The sequence below is a fragment of the Oryctolagus cuniculus genome, chromosome 6, assembly GCF_964237555.1.
Source record: "Oryctolagus cuniculus chromosome 6, mOryCun1.1, whole genome shotgun sequence".
NCBI classification, from domain to species: Eukaryota; Metazoa; Chordata; class Mammalia; order Lagomorpha; family Leporidae; genus Oryctolagus; species Oryctolagus cuniculus.
This window is the reverse complement of record NC_091437.1, coordinates 11128093-11143879: the sequence shown is the minus strand read 5'-3', so window position 1 is coordinate 11143879 and position 15787 is coordinate 11128093. Positions and strand designations below refer to the sequence as shown.

The window sequence follows — 15787 nt, the reverse complement described above, 5'->3', positions numbered from 1 at the left end:
CGAAAACTGAGGGTCTTACACAAGCTACAAAATACAATTCTAGTAACGAAGTTTAGGTTACAGTGGCAGTGTACAAAATCAATTGTACATTGGAAATGAAATAAAATGCCATGTACAACAGCATCAGTCTGTGAATTAAATACATTCTCCCATAATCAAAATTATGGATCTAAGTAATATGTTCAGTTAAATATGAAGGAGGTGGTATTGAGATAATTTGGAAGTTTCAAGAATTTCCATGTAGAATATCCAGTTGAATTAAATGATTGGCATCCCATTTTGACCTTAAAGTTTTTATACTAAATTTCTATTTCTTTGAGTCATATTATTTAAGGTACATCCATAGAGCTCTATTTTTAAGTGTACTCAGCTACTTATCAATTATAATCAGGGTTGAAATTTGATTTGCAAATGAATGAAAATGGGCAGAGGCAGAGGAATTTTTACTAAGAGAGTGAAAAGGATAAAGCACAAAGTTAAATATATACATTGAGCTGTGAAGTAGGGCTGCCTGGAATAGATACGGGCAGAAGTACTTAGTTAGGGTAAAGGGAAAATTAGGATTAGAGAGCCAAGGTCTGGCCTGTGGGTGGCCTGGGTTATTGGACTGGCTCAGTGTTACCTGGAACAACAGGGAGAAAAAAGTCGGGGATATAAAGATGACAGTCATTGCTATACATGGCGCATCTCCTGACTGCAACTCAGGTAATAGTTAACTTAAGTTTATTTTTTCTTTTAAGATCACTTATATCTGCTAAGACTATTTTGCATAATAATACGGATCATAACCTAAATTCAGGAAGACAAATCAGATATTACCACATCATGATATTTATTGTCATATTTTAAAAAGAGAACATTCAACATAATGAATATGAAATTTTTTTAAAGATTTATTTATTTTTATTTGAAAGAATTACAGAGAGAGGGGAGGCAGAAAGAGCAGTCTTCCATCCGATGGTTCACTCCCCAATTGGCCGCAATGGCCAGAGCTGCACTGATCTGAAGCCAGGAGCAGCTTCTTCCGCATCTCCCACGTGGGTGCGGGGGCCCAAAGACTTAGGCCATCTTCTGCTGCTTGCCCAGGCCATAGCAGAGAGCTGGATTGGAAGTGGAGCAGCCAGGTCTTGAACCGGTGCCCATATGGGATGCCGGCACTTCAGGCCAGGTTATTAACTCACTGTGCCACATCGCTGCCTGCTGGATATGAAAGTTTTTAATAGATTTTTTTCTTTATTTGAAATACAGAGAGGGAGATTTTTCATCCATTGGTTCTTTGCAAAATGGCTGCCACAGTCGGAGCTGGGCCAGGCTAAAGTCAGGAGGCAGGAACTCAACACTTGTCTCCCACGTGGGTGGTGGATGTCGCGGCCCAAGTGCTTGGGTCATCTAGTGGTACTTTCCCAGGCACATGAGCAGAGACTTGATTGGAAGCAGAGCAGCCAGGACTTCCCAGCTGGTGTTCTGATAAGTGATTCAGTGTCAAACACAGCTGCTTAACCCACTGCGCCACAATGTTAACTCTGAATTTGTGATCTTAGTGAATACATTTATTGTAATACTACCTTTTAATGTTTTTCTGTTATTACTAAACTTGATATTTCTAAAGTGGCATTACCTAAATTGTATTTTACATTTGATTATATACCTGAAGGTATATTTTAAAATTATATTCTAAATCTCTAGGTCTAAAACTCTAGGTCAACATAAAATGTGGATTATTTTAAAAGAAGTACATTAGGATATTTTTATGCAATTAGAGTTTGAAATAAAATTCTGTTTTATAAATACACAAAAATGAAATGTAATAACTATGTTCTAAAAAGAAATATGCAAATCCAGTATTATTGGTTAATTTCTTTGTTTAATGACATTTTACTCTTTAAAAAGTAGGGTGTAAATTGAGGTTAGAATTTGGTAAACAACTACCTGTGACAGTCATACGTATGAGTTAAATTAATTTGAAAGAATATTACTTATTTTATTTATGTACTAGAGTATATTAAATGTTGAACTTTCATTTGAGTTAAGCCTGCTTATTCCAGAATTCATAGCTATTTTCAAAAATGTTTAATGTTGTTCTTTTCTGAGATACACAGATATATAATATAAATTAGTTCCTTTCCTTATTTTTTTAAGATTTATTTATTTATTTGAAAGAGTTACACAGAGAGGAAAGGCAGAGAGAGAGAGAGAGAGAGAGAGACCTCTTTCATCCACTGGTTCACTTCCCAGTTGGCCGCACCGTCCAGAGCTGTGCTGATCGGAAGCCAGGAGCCAGGAGCTTCTTCCAGGTCTCCCACAGGGTGCAGGGGCCCAGCCAGGACTTGGGCCATCTTCTACTGCTTTCCCAGGCCAGAGCAGAGAGCTGGATTGGAAGAGGAGCAGCCGGGGATGCCAGCGCATCCGGCCAGGGCGTTAATCCGCTGCGCCACAGTGCCGGCCCCTCCTTTCCTTATTTTTAAGAGTGTGAGGAAAGAAGACAGTTAAATCTCACCAGAACTGGCAATAAAAGATCTATTATGCAAGTATGACAAAATGTTGATTTTTAACATTGGCCTAGCAGGAATCATTTATTTTTACAGTGATACTAATTTTTATTCCAAAAAACAGCTTCTTATTTTGCTCTTTATGCCAATTTCAATTCAACTTAACTTTTTCTTTTCATTTAAATTGTGCTATGCAATGTGCCTCTCTTTTTAATAGTAAATGTTATTTTTTACATCTGTGACAGTTTCTCCAGTGATTGGAGTGGTCCAGGTTTTCAGCTCGTCTTCAGAACAGGGTAGTAGATGGCATCGTTCCACCCCTGTACTGTGAGCAAGTGATTCTACTGTGTAGGATGGCTGTTACTCACCAGAGCTCTGTGTTTTATCTGGCAGAAAATTTGTCCGTTTCGTCCATGCACAGCAGGAGAGGGAAAAGATGTTTTCTGTCCCTGGCCACCACTCATCCCCCATCATTTCAAGCTGCATGCAATAAACACAGAAAAGGAGAAACTGTTGCTATGGAAATTCACCCATAGTTCCATTAACTTGCCTGTTACAAACTATTACATTTTAGTTGTTTTGAATTTAGACTCAATTTTTATGTGTTTTGAATTTGCCTTAAAGCTATTAAGAAATTGGATGAGAAGTAGAAGAATGTGACTGAGCAACACTATTTTAAGTTAGAAGAATGTCATTCACTTTCAAGAGTTTTCCATATATTCCTCTGTGCCTTGATTCTACAAAAATAGAGACCATATAAAGATTTTCTAGATCAGGAAAAAATGCCCAAATTCCTTAAGTTTCCATACCAAAATAATGGCATTTAGAATCACTGTGTTGCCTAGTTAGTGATTTTTTTATAATGCATTTCCTTGTGTGTTCTCATTGAGAATTCCTATCAATCATTAGAGATTCAGGTCAAATATTTTCTTCAGGAAGCATTCTTGCTTTTTTTTCCTATTTTGTACTAAGATTGTTTTTTACTATGCCACTACAGTACCTCAACTATGTTTACATTTACCAAAATTTGTTTCATTTGTCAGCCAAAGAATTGGCCTGGTTTGTAATCTGTAAGCAATGGCTCAGCAGGAAGCCTTCATTATTCCTGTTTATCTCACTCACACTCAACAGGAGCCCAGAATGTGTTGAATGCTCTGTCTTGTTGATGAGTGAATAAATGTGTGAATGAATTTAGCATCATTTGAAGATAAAGCAGTGGACATATTTGAAATTCCATAAATATCATGAAGTTGTTAAGTCACACCTTATAAGCTGCAGTGGTTTTATTGAATTTACAATAATAATACACTCTTACTTTGTGCCTAGTACAGCACCAAGTGAATTATGTAATCTAATTATCAAAAACTCTTAAGTTTTAAATTTTAGATATGAAGTTATTTATTCTGAGAATCAAGTTACTTTAAGAGCTCTCTCTCTCTCCCCCCGCCCATGTGTGTGTGTGTCTCAGTTGAGCACAGCCAGTGTTAACTCTAAAACCAATATATAAAAATGAGAAAATAAAGGGAAAAAAATATGTAGGGTTGCCCCTTTAAAAGACTTTAGACTTGTAACCTGTGTTGTGTAGAACCAGAACCTGAATTGTTAACAGCTGTTGGAGGGACTGGTTAGCCTATCAATTAGGATACCTGCATTCCACATCACAGGACCTAGGGCTTATTTCCAATTCTAGCTTTTGACTCCAACTTCATGCTAATTTGTGTGGCAGCAACAATGGCTCAGGTACTGGAGTCCTTGTCGTGTATATGTGAGATCTAGGTTGAGTTCCCAGATCCAAGCTCAAGCCTGGATATTTGGGACAGGATAAGAGCTCTGTGTATCTCTTTCTGGTTCTTTATCTCTTTCTCAGTCTGTGTCTCAATTAATAAAAAAAAAAAAAAAAGAAAAAAAAGAAAAGTTTAACAAATACTAGTAGTTGTATTTTAATTCATATTATAAATATTATTTTAAAATAATTATAAATATTGAAAGCCACAATGTTGTATTCATGCTAATAAAAATGCTGTGTTGTTACTGCTGATTAGAAGCCATCAAAAAAGATGTGAAATGAGTGCAGCTTGAAATAGAATATGCCAGTATACTATCCATTCTCAGTTATGGCTAGATCTATAGGTGGATGATATGCAGAAAAATTAGGGACACTACTTTTTAGGTAAACTATACTCCCAGTGGTTAATCCCAACCTATCTCAATAAAACAACTTCTGTACAGTATTTGTATTTACACAATTCCTTGGGTCTCTTTTTCTTCCACTTAATCAAAAGTTTTAATTTCTGATATATATTTTTATGTGAATCAAATAAACTATTACAATTCCACAAAAATAATAGATTAGTAATATTTGTCAAAATATTTATGATAGAAATAGTAAAATATTGAGAGAACTTCTAAGATGCATACCTGAAACCCCTAGTGTTGCCGTTGATTTCTCAACAATGTTGCAGTGGATTGTTTCTGAGAGGAGGAGCGTGGTGGGGGCAAGAGGCGCGGAGTCACCACACAGACCCCGGGAGTCAGGTGAAAGCAGGCTTGAGGCGAGCAGCCCACAGACTCGTTTATTTCAGTTGAAACTATGTCTTATATAGCCAAGACCAGCCAATCTGGTCAAGGGGCGGTCTATGCCCCATCCAATCACAGACTGTCAGGCAGTTTCCAAAGCCATCCAATCACAGCCTGCCAGGTGGTTTCCAAAGCCATCCAATCACAGCCTGCCAGGCGGTTTCCAAAGCCATCCAATCACAGCCTGTTGCCAGGCAGTTTCCAAAGCCATTCCTGAGTAACTAATGCTTGCTTGTCAGTGGCCACCTTGGCATGGCCCTCTCATTCCACCACACCCTAGTAATACTAATTGCTTTTTCCACAAATCCTCTTACTTTGTTTTCTGTTATATTTTTTATTTAACTTCTCTGTGCCACATTCATCTTAGCAGAAGGTCCTGACAAATGTGCTTACTGAATAATTAGTCCAACTACAACACTATCAGAGCCTATGATGGCTTCAAAGAAGAATTTGTTACAAAGTCAGGTAGCCACATTGATTAGAAAATCCAGAAAGGGATGTCCTCAGAGAATTCCACAGCAAGAAGAAGAAGAAAAAAGAAGGATCTGATAGAATATTTTTAAAACTTGATTGTTAGTACCTGACAGTACCTTAAAAGATTCTTCTGATTTGAGCTAATGTAGCTGATGGTAAATGTGTGTCAGCTTCAACAATGTATAATTAATTGTGAACATTTCTCATTATATATAAAAATTACATGTAGTTCAAATGACACAACATTTTCTAAGATTACTGATTTGTATTACAGATATGCTATATGAGTAGTGCTTTAAATAGGTACATGCATCTTATTTTACAAAAGGACAAATCCTTAGGAGAAAACTTATTGTATGTCCAATTATCAGAATGTTTACTAAACTGAATTATATATTAATTCTGAATTATTGTCAGTTTCTTCCTCCCTTGTTAAAGCACTACTTAGATACTGCTCATTGTCTTGATTATGACCTGGAGACATCAGCAAAGTCAGAAGGCAGTCATTTTTTAATTCAAATACTATTATCCTGACTGTTGATGTACAATGTAATTCAAATACTAAAAGGCATGCCCAAATATATCTACAGTAGGATGGCTTGTGGAAAATAATAAGGAATGGTGAAGAATGGAAATTAATTCTCCTTTTTAGAAATTATTTATGTAAACAATTTTTGCATATTTCTGTGTACAGTTTTAAGAGCAATCATATTGTGGTTATTACATTATAATTTTCAAAGAACCAAATGTATATCCAAAAATAACCTTTTCAACTTCATAAGACTTTTTTCTGTATTACTGAGAGGTGGTAATTGCTGCAGTCTTAAAAAATGAATGAAATTTATTAGGCCTCTAAAGTGTACATGTATGGATTATTAAAAGTAATTCTAATGTCATTAAACATGCAAGATTTGTCAGAGATGGGAGCAAAAGTAGGGGAGAGCACCAGACTGTGATACAGAACTAACAAATGTGGGAAAAAAAGGAAATGATAAAGTTAGGATAGCAGAAGTTTGAGATATAATAAGAGCGATTTTAGTTACAAGAAATTTTTGGTACAGTGGGTCCTTATTCCAGATTCAGACAGTATAGGAATCCATGTTTGGTCAGAATGGGCCTGATTGACAGCCCTTCCATGTTGTCATTGGTTTGGGCCATCCTTGGAAATGTGGAAGGCAGTGGTGCGCTTACAGCTGTATCCAGGCTCAACTGTGTTTCCCACATGGGAGAGCTGAGCAACACACTTTCATGGTTGGCATAAAGTTCTAGATACTCATCTTCTGTTGTTTTAAATATTGCCTATAACATTCTAAAACCATTGTGGTATTTTCGCTCCTTTGTTTATTCTCTAAAAGTGAGAAAAGATTTGAAACAAAATGTGACATGCATGAAACAGAGGAGAAACAAACTTCTGTTTATCCTCTGTGGCTGTTGCCTTAAATATGAGAACACAAAATGATAAACAATTTGTTCCTCTTGAAGTTATTCTGATACTATAGTTGTAATAAAATATCTGCAGAGATGTGTTAGTGATAACAACCAGATTATTCTAAAATGCATCAGAAGAACTGTGCAAAGTACCTAAGAAATGTATGGACAAAGATTAAAAAATACAAAAATTTGATTTCAGAATTAAAAACAAATGGTGAAAGTGTAGCATTACTAAATATTGAATATATATGCTTCACATACTTACCTGAACTCTTATTTTCTTTTTTTTTATAAGATATAGTATTTATTTATTTATTTTTTGACAGGCAGAGTGGACAGTGAGAGAGAGACAGAGAGAAAGGTCTTCCTTTTTGCCGTTGGTTCACCCTCCAATGGCCGCCGCGGCCGGCGTGCTGTGGCTGGCACACCGCGCTGATCCGATGGCAGGAGCCAGGTGCTTCTCCTGGTCTCCCATGGGGTGCAGGGCCCAAGCACTTGGGCCATCCTCCACTGCACTCCCGGGCCACAGCAGAGAGCTGGCCTGGAAGAGGGGCAACCGGGACAGAATCCGGCGCCCCGACCGGGACTAGAACCCAGTGTGCCAGCGCCGCAAGGCGGAGGATTAGCCTAGTGAGCCACGGCGCCAGCCCTGAACTCTTATTTTCAAATGGGTGGATTTTATATTATGCTGTATTCCAGAATTAGTAAATCCCCATTTAAAAGTTAAAAGTGCATAAATTTTGGATATAAGATTTAAGTATGCAAAATTTGTATTTGAAATGAATATAAAAAAACTTGATACTTCAAATTTTTATGAAAAGAATGGGCAAGATAAAAGTTGTATAACATCAGAATACCTGGGTATAAAATTAACAAGTTCTTATATCTAAAAACTCATTACCGGAACATTCAGTATAATTAACAAAAAATATATTAAAATGATAATTCATATAAATTATTTTTAGAATGTTTATATAATTTATAATTTATTTTATTTGGAAGGCAGAGAGAGAGAGAGATCTCTGTCTACTGGTTAACTCCCCAAATGAGGAGTCTTTCTAGATATAAACCCTGTTTGTCCTGTGAAAAATATTATTAAATTCAGAAGCTTATTTGTGAAAATATATATCTTCTATAAGAGGCTTAAATACCCACTTCCTGCCCCACCACTGCCATTTTACCCTGTGGGTGTTGATTGCATCCCTGCTCGTTGGTGTCAGGATTAGTCATACTGTTGGCTTTAACCACATCACGTGATTTCCTCATGATGGGTATTGCATCTATGCAAGAGTTGGGTGTACTAGAGGATTCATTCTCAATAGATCCTAGAATAGGAAACACACACACACACACACACTTAGGCTCTCACACACACACCGCAAAACTGTAGATGGCTCAACTTATAGCTAACCAGTAATATGGGGAAAAATACATCTTTTTATTATACGCATCCTATTTCAAGTTGTTTTTTTTTTTTTTTTTTTTTTTTTTTTTTTTTTTTGACAGGCAGAGTTAGACAGTGAGAGAGAGAGAGACAGAGAGAAAGGTCATCCTTTTTCTGTTGGTTCACCCACCAAATGGCTGCTATGGCCGGTGCTGTGCTGATCCGAAGCCAGGAGCCAGGTGCTTCTCCTGGTCTCCCATGGGGTGCAGGGCCCAAGCACTTGGGCCATCCTCCACTGTCTTCCCGGGCCACAACAGAGAGCTGGACTGGAAGAGGAGCAACCTGGACAGAATCTGGCACCCCGACCAGGACTAGAACCCGGGGTGCCAGCGGTGCAGGCGGAGGATTAGCCTAGGGAGCCACGGAGCCGGCCCTCATGTTTGTTTTTTCTACAGCATTACTTTAGGTAGGTATTCTGGGGCACATGATATGAAAGAGAGAACTCCACAGTTACCAGTTTCTCAAGACAAAATGATCTCTTCCACCCAAATCCTTTTGTGTCAGTCACAGGGCTGATAAGTTGTCTGAATATATAGACCCAAGAAACAAAACCAAACCAAAATCCTGATGATTAGAGAACTCCATCACCCTGACACGTAAGAAATAAACTGGCAAGATTTATAAAGCAAGCAAATTTATTTATGTTTTACTAATCATTGTAAGTATCTCTGATATTTACCTGGTAACTATAGGATTTGGCACGTCACTTGATTTGCACCTAAAATTGGGACTTTCTTGTGGGTTAGCACCTAGAGTGAAGTAATGATGCATTGCTAACTCTATAGATGGCCTAGCTCCTATCAGAGTGTTAAATTAGATCTTTACTCCACAAAATAGCTTCACAAAAGGTGCTCCCTAATAAATAACTATATAGTCAAATGATACTGGAAAAGACTGCACATAATTATTACCTCCTGAAAATTCCAATATCCTACTGAAGATATGATTACTCTAAAATAAATAAAGTGATTTACTTGGGCCCACCATTTCTAGGCTTTTAAATTGTATTTTAGTCTTGGAATGGTTGTTAACCGCTAACTTCTACTATCCTTCAAAACTCATTTTCCTAAAATATGCTTTATAAAATGTAAATTACATAAAGAAGTAAGGTCGTGTTATCCTAATTTCATAAGAATTGGCTTCCCTGATTTAAAATATATAGGACTCTATTTTGGCATGTAGGCACAGATTAAATGTACATTCAGACAATATATTTTCTGGAAAATTATAGATGCCATTTTTGTTATGGCCTTTAATCTTCTCTGTAAAGAACAAAACACCAAAAATTAGTGGTATAATTTAATATTAGGAACACATGTTTCTTTGAGTTATGTATTTTATCTCAGCACATCTAAAATGTTTGGTATATAAGGCTGAAAAACTAAATCCATTATTTCAGTAATTCCTCAGGTACTTTTGACATCTTTTGCTATTTTTAAACATTTGTCATTTTTTAGATCTGCATATCTGATATTATGTTTAATTGTAATAGTCTGGCTTACATCATTATACTAACTTGGCCAGTGAATACATTGAAAAACATATAAAATGGTATTTTCTAACCATAATATCCAATCTAGAGTTGTCTATATATTCATTAAGTAAAATGATATTGCATAAACTTAGAAACAGGCTATGCTAGGAACAGAACGGAGTCCTTGATATGAAAGTAATGTGGTGGCCGGCGCCGCGGCTCACTAGGCTAATTCTCCACCTGTGGCGCCAGCACCCCGGGGTTCTAGTCCCAGTTGGGGCACCGGATTCTGTCCTGGTTGCTCCTCTTCCAGTCCAGCTCTCTGCTGTGGCCCGGGAGGGCAGTGGAGGATGGCCCAAGTGCTTGGGCCCTGCATCTATATGGGAGACTAAGAGGAAGCACCCTCTCCTGGGTTTGGATCAGCACAGCACACCAGCCATAGCAGCCATTTGGGAGATGAACCAATGGAAGAAAGACCTTTCTTTCTGTCTCTCTCACTGTCTAACTCTGCCTGTCAAAAAAAAAAAAAAAAAAAAAAAAAAAAAGTAATGTGGTTTGTGACTTTGAAATTTTCCCTTAACTTTTCTAAGCTTCCAGTTCTTTTTGGGTAAAATTGAATTAATCATGAGTTATCTTATGGGTCATCAGAATTAAAGAACACAGTGATGTCAATGATACCAGTTTCAGTAACCATATCTTTGCTGATGATTTCCAAACATCAGCTTGCTTGAGTGTTCAAAGTCCTGCGTTCCCCAGACCTTCGGATGAGTAGTCCAGGTGGTCTATATGTATGCACTGTGCATCTTACTATTGTCATTGACTTTTGCAGTCCTTGGAGTTTCACATGGGAAACTGAAACCTACTTTCACTCTTGTTCATTCTCTTCCTGTTCACTTACTCAGTCCTACATTTCCAGTAGGGATTAATAGGGCATAGAATCTTTAAACAACTTTGTGAAATGACCTGAGTTAAGGAATCCAAAACTCTTGATACCGAGAGCTTTTTAAATCCAGTTGCCCTTTTTCGAGGAAAGGTTTCTAGTTTGACTAAACGGAAGTATAATGGGACCTGAGGGAGTCATTGTTTACGGCTACTCCTAACTGTTCTAATATGCATTTGGCATATTTGGAAACTTAGAACTTCTCCCCTGTGCATACTGTTACTTACTGAAGTGAAAATGTTGCCAACTTGTTTTCCTTGGTGGTTTCTTTACCTCTGAGACACATGGTTGATGAGACTGCATGTGGCAAAGTCCGTGCCTTACTTAGAAAAAGGGTAGAAAATTTATGTGGTTGGGATACATAACCCTTTCTGAAAGTATAAATTTCCCATTTGTGTGTGTGGAGACTCATAAAAGACATGTAGAAATTGAGTCAATTGGGCCCAGTGGTGCACTATCGCTCTGTCACGCATAATAATGGGATATAATTTATCTTGGTTGTCCCTTACAACAGAAACTATATTTAAGAGTCACCTGGGGATGCAAAAAGAAATGAGGTGTATGTTTGCATGCATTTGGAAATATAATTAACAAAGTGAGGAAAATGAAATAAAACATGGGAATATTTTTAAAGAAACAATAAACCAATCCTTCCTAACATAATTTTTACTGTGAGACATAAATTTAATGTTTTTAAAAACATTACTGTGAGAAGCTATGTAAATTTAAAGCACTACATTCATATGTTAAAAACCTAAGGGATAGGCGGTTGATGCACTTGTTTAGATGCCATTCAGGATGCCTGTATCAGAGTACCTGGGTTTGAGTAAAAGCTTTGCTCCAGTTCCCACTTCCTTCAAATACATACCGAGAGAGGTAGCAGGTGATGACTCAGATACCTGGATCCTGCGACTTCTGTAGGAGATGCAGACTGAATTCTTAGATCCTGGCTTCAGCGTGGCTCAGCCACAGTTCTTGCAGGTGTTGAGTGCGTCAGCACTTCTGACACTGTCTTCTCTGTCACTCACTCACTCTTACCTTTTTTCTTCTTTCCTTCCCTTCTCCTAGTCCCTTCCTCCCTTGCTCCCTGCCTGCACTTCAAATATTTTTTTAAATTTAGAAACACAGTACTTACTAAACATGAACTTTGGACAGAGCCTTTACAAAAGGACACTCATCAAAATATAGATGTGATGCTTTTTTATGACTATCAAGAAGTCAATAATATAGTAGGAGATATGAGATAAGATGTTAAAAACTATAATATAAGACAGAATATGATGTGTTTTATTCTACACTTAAGCTTGAGAGACATGGAAAAAAGAATCCAGTTCGGGTAATGTCATTTTTGTTTGAATTTTGCTCACTTTATTTAGTTCATTTGCATGAATCTGGTTTGCAAATAGGCCTAATATTTGAGACTGGGTTTCTGGGGAACAACACAATCAGTGCTGTGGTGTTCTCTCTGTCCAAGGCACAGTGTCAGGCTCACAGTGACCATCTGTCAGTCTTTATAACACCCTCTCGGGAAGGCACTCAGGTTCATCTTACAGATAAGGAAACAAAGTCACAATAATCAAGTAGTTGAATCATGGTTATTAATGAAACAATAAAAAACAGAAGCCAAGTTTCTTGGATGTTAACTTCAACCCTGCCTTACCTAGAACTCTAGAGTTTATTTAGTTGAAAGTTTATTTGAAAGTCAAAGTTACAGAGAGAATGGGGGAGAGAGAGAAATCTTCCGTCCTCTGGTTCACTCCCCAGGTGGCCACAACAGCCGGGACTGGGTCAGGCAAAAGGCAGCAGGCAAGAGCATCTCCTGCATGGGTGCAGGAGCCCAAGGACTTAGGCCGTCTTTCACTGTTCCCCCAGGCACATTAGCAGGGAGCTGAATTAGAAGTAGAGCAGCTGGGACCCAAACTGTTGCCCATATAGGTTGCCGGCTTTGGAGGTGACAGTTTGACCCATGATGTTGCAAAGCCAACCCCAGAACAGTTGTGTTGTTTTCCAAAAGACTAAGTGACAATTTATGTAAAAGAAGCCCACTTTTTAGAGTGGGAAAAAATCCAAATTAATTATAAGGAAATGCAAGTTTTTACTGTGATCATAAAAGCATTTTTGAAAACAGCCAAAATAATGCGATAAGTAAGTGAAAATATATGGAAGCCAGATTCTGAATCTTCTCTTAATTTTTTCTTTTGGAGACATATATATTATATACATATTATTTTTCTGCATGGGATTTTTGTATGTTTTGTTCAGTAGTGTACCCACATTCCAACTCTAACATATGCAAGGTGCTTTTTTTTTTTTTTTTTTTTTGACAGGCAGAGTGGACAGTGAGAGAGACAGAGAGAAAGGTCTTCCTTTGCCATTGGTTTACCCTCCAATGGCCGCCGCGGCCAGCGCACTGCAGCCGGCGCACTGTGCTGATCCGATAGCAGGAGCCAGGTATTATCCTGGTCTCCCATGGGGTGCAGGGCCCAAGGACTTAGGCCATCCTCCACTGCACTCCCGGGCCACAGCAGAGAGCTGGCCTGGAAGAGGGGCAATCGGGACTGAATCCGGCGCCCCGACCAGGACTAGAACCCGGTGTGCCGGTGCCGCATGGCGGAGGATTAGCCTAGTGAGCCACGGCTCCGGCCTACAAGGTGCTTTTTTTGATAAAATACCAGTTTTCCAAAGCATTTGAGTAAAAGCATCATGCCTTTCTTATAAATTGTACATAATGAACTAGAGTTCTAACCTTGTTTAGGAAATAGTATGTGAGATTTACATAAAGAAGAATTTATATACACACTTACTTATGTAGTTTTAATTATTTGAGAGACAGATCTCCCAGCTGCTGATTCACTCCTCAAATGCCTGCAATAGCTGAGGCTGGGCCAGGTCAAAGCCAGGAGGCAGAAACTCAGTCCAGAGCTCTGGAACTTCCTTTTGATGATCCTTGGAGGCAGCAGATGGTAGTTCAAGTGACTGGTCCCTTGTCACATATGGGAGACCTGGATGGAACTGCTGATTGCTGGCTTCAACCTATTCCAACCCTGGCTACTGTGGGCATTTGAGGAATGAACCAATAAATGGAAGATCAGTCCACTATCGCTGTTGCCCTCTTCTTGCCAGTCTCCCTTTTTCTCCTTGCACTCTGCATTTCAATTGAATTAAAAAAAAAAAAAACCCTTGAAATTAAAGAATTCCATGTGTCTGAGTGTCTAATGAGACTCTTGGTAAGAAGTCATCTGCGAAGCAGAGAGAGCCAGCTGTCAGAAGCTTAGCACACTCGTAGGGTCCTAAGTTCAGGCAAAGGAGAGGAATGTGGAACACTGCAGTCAATGCACCATGCATTCCTTTACAGACTTCTGTGTCCTGCGTTACCTTTAGGGGTTCTAGTTAAGATCACAGCCCTAGACTGTATAGCAGTGGCATCCCACGAATGCTGAACAATGTTGCATGCAGTGAGGTCCAGCTGGGCATTAGTATCCAGCCTCTTGGAAGATTCTCCTACCAATCTGTGCATCTAGCAGTACATGTTTTGCATGTGATACTGTGAAACTGTCCAGAAAATGCCACACCCAAAATCTCTGGTTTTATTTTACTCCCAAGATGGCCTTCACCTTCCCCTCAATGTGGCTGAACTTGACACAGACATGGCATGTTCCTGGCTTTAGGTCTGTACCTCCCTTTTCTTCAAGCATTTCTTCGGAAAAACTTTTAATGATAAATCTTTCCACTGCTCCTTTGACATGTACATCTTTTTAAAGGTTTGTTGCCATTTTTTATAACCAAAAATGTCTGTAGCAAGAACCTTAATCCATCTGTAAAATCTATGAAATGTAATCAAGGAAACAACTTCATCCTACATCGTAGTGTCCCTGGGAGACAGTAGCCTGACTTCCACAGCATGCTGTGCTCCGTGTTTAAAATCACCCGACGTGGAAATAAGAGAAAGCTTATGTTTCTTTTGGGTAAAGCCAATTATACAAAAAGAGATGGCCTATCATCTCCCCAGTCTGCCTTTTGAAATCCTGCAGCCTTTCTTTCAACTAAGGATGGGCTCAAAGCATATTGAAAGACGTCTCCCTTACCTGAGTAACTGCTCACTTCCATTTTTGTGTTGCAGTTTGCTAAAATATCAACTATCTATATTGTCTACATAATTAAATTAGCACTCAATGAATTTGAAATCACTAGTATCAAGTTCCAGCTATGGCTTTTATTGTTATTTTTTAAGCTTTTTAAAGAACTTTATTAATGTTAGATTCTCAGGGTCACAGCTAGTGCATGATAATTACTTCAACGCAGTTCTCATCAATTCTCATGTTGATGTGATATTAATACAAAGAGAATTGTAGCTATGAACTACATGGGATCTGTTTTCTTTGTATTATTAATGTCAGGTATGGGCTTTTAGAAATCTTGTTTTGTTGATCCATTTTCATGGCATTGAGACATTCACAGACCTTCCCAGCACTCATCCCTCCCACTCAACCCTCCCTCTCTCCCTCCCTCCCTCTCTCTCTGCCTTAGTAGATGATTGTGAGGAGTTGCAGTAGGTTTTGGGAGCTCCACAATTTGTTACCACTTGATTGAAAAAGATGTTTGTTGTGTAGGAAACTGTTAAGTGAATGATAAAAGCTGTTTAAAAAATAATCTCTAAATTTAATTGTCCATGTTATCTTTCTCTTCCAGCTGCCAAGTTAAATTAAGAACTGACTAGTTTTATAAATGCTCAAGGGAAGCATATTAAAAATGAATAAAATATCCAAAGATAAACTAAATGATGACTTAACCCACATTTTTAAAACATATTTTCCAGGGAGTCTGGAAATAATTGAGGAATTCAATTACTTGGGTCAGTATATCCAAAAATCTGTTCCATGAAACACTAGTATTCCAAAATGATAAAGGAAAATATATTTTCTTGTCAAATAAGTGTGAAAATGCTGCATATTACGAAG

The 15787-nt window shown here is 38.2% G+C and overlaps 2 long non-coding RNA genes across 2 annotated transcripts in view; one reads left to right on the top strand and one right to left on the bottom strand.

The window, feature by feature from the left end:
- LOC127490661 (uncharacterized) overlaps positions 1 to 15787 on the top strand; it is a 135924-nt gene that overhangs the window by 18243 nt on the left and 101894 nt on the right. The gene's annotated exons all lie outside the window — the stretch shown is intronic.
- LOC127490658 (uncharacterized) lies at positions 1865 to 5334 on the bottom strand. Its single transcript, XR_007918922.2, has 3 exons — positions 4908 to 5334; positions 2858 to 2969; positions 1865 to 2454 (listed from the first exon to the last, which is right to left on the bottom strand). It is a non-coding gene; the product is annotated as an uncharacterized lncRNA (long non-coding RNA).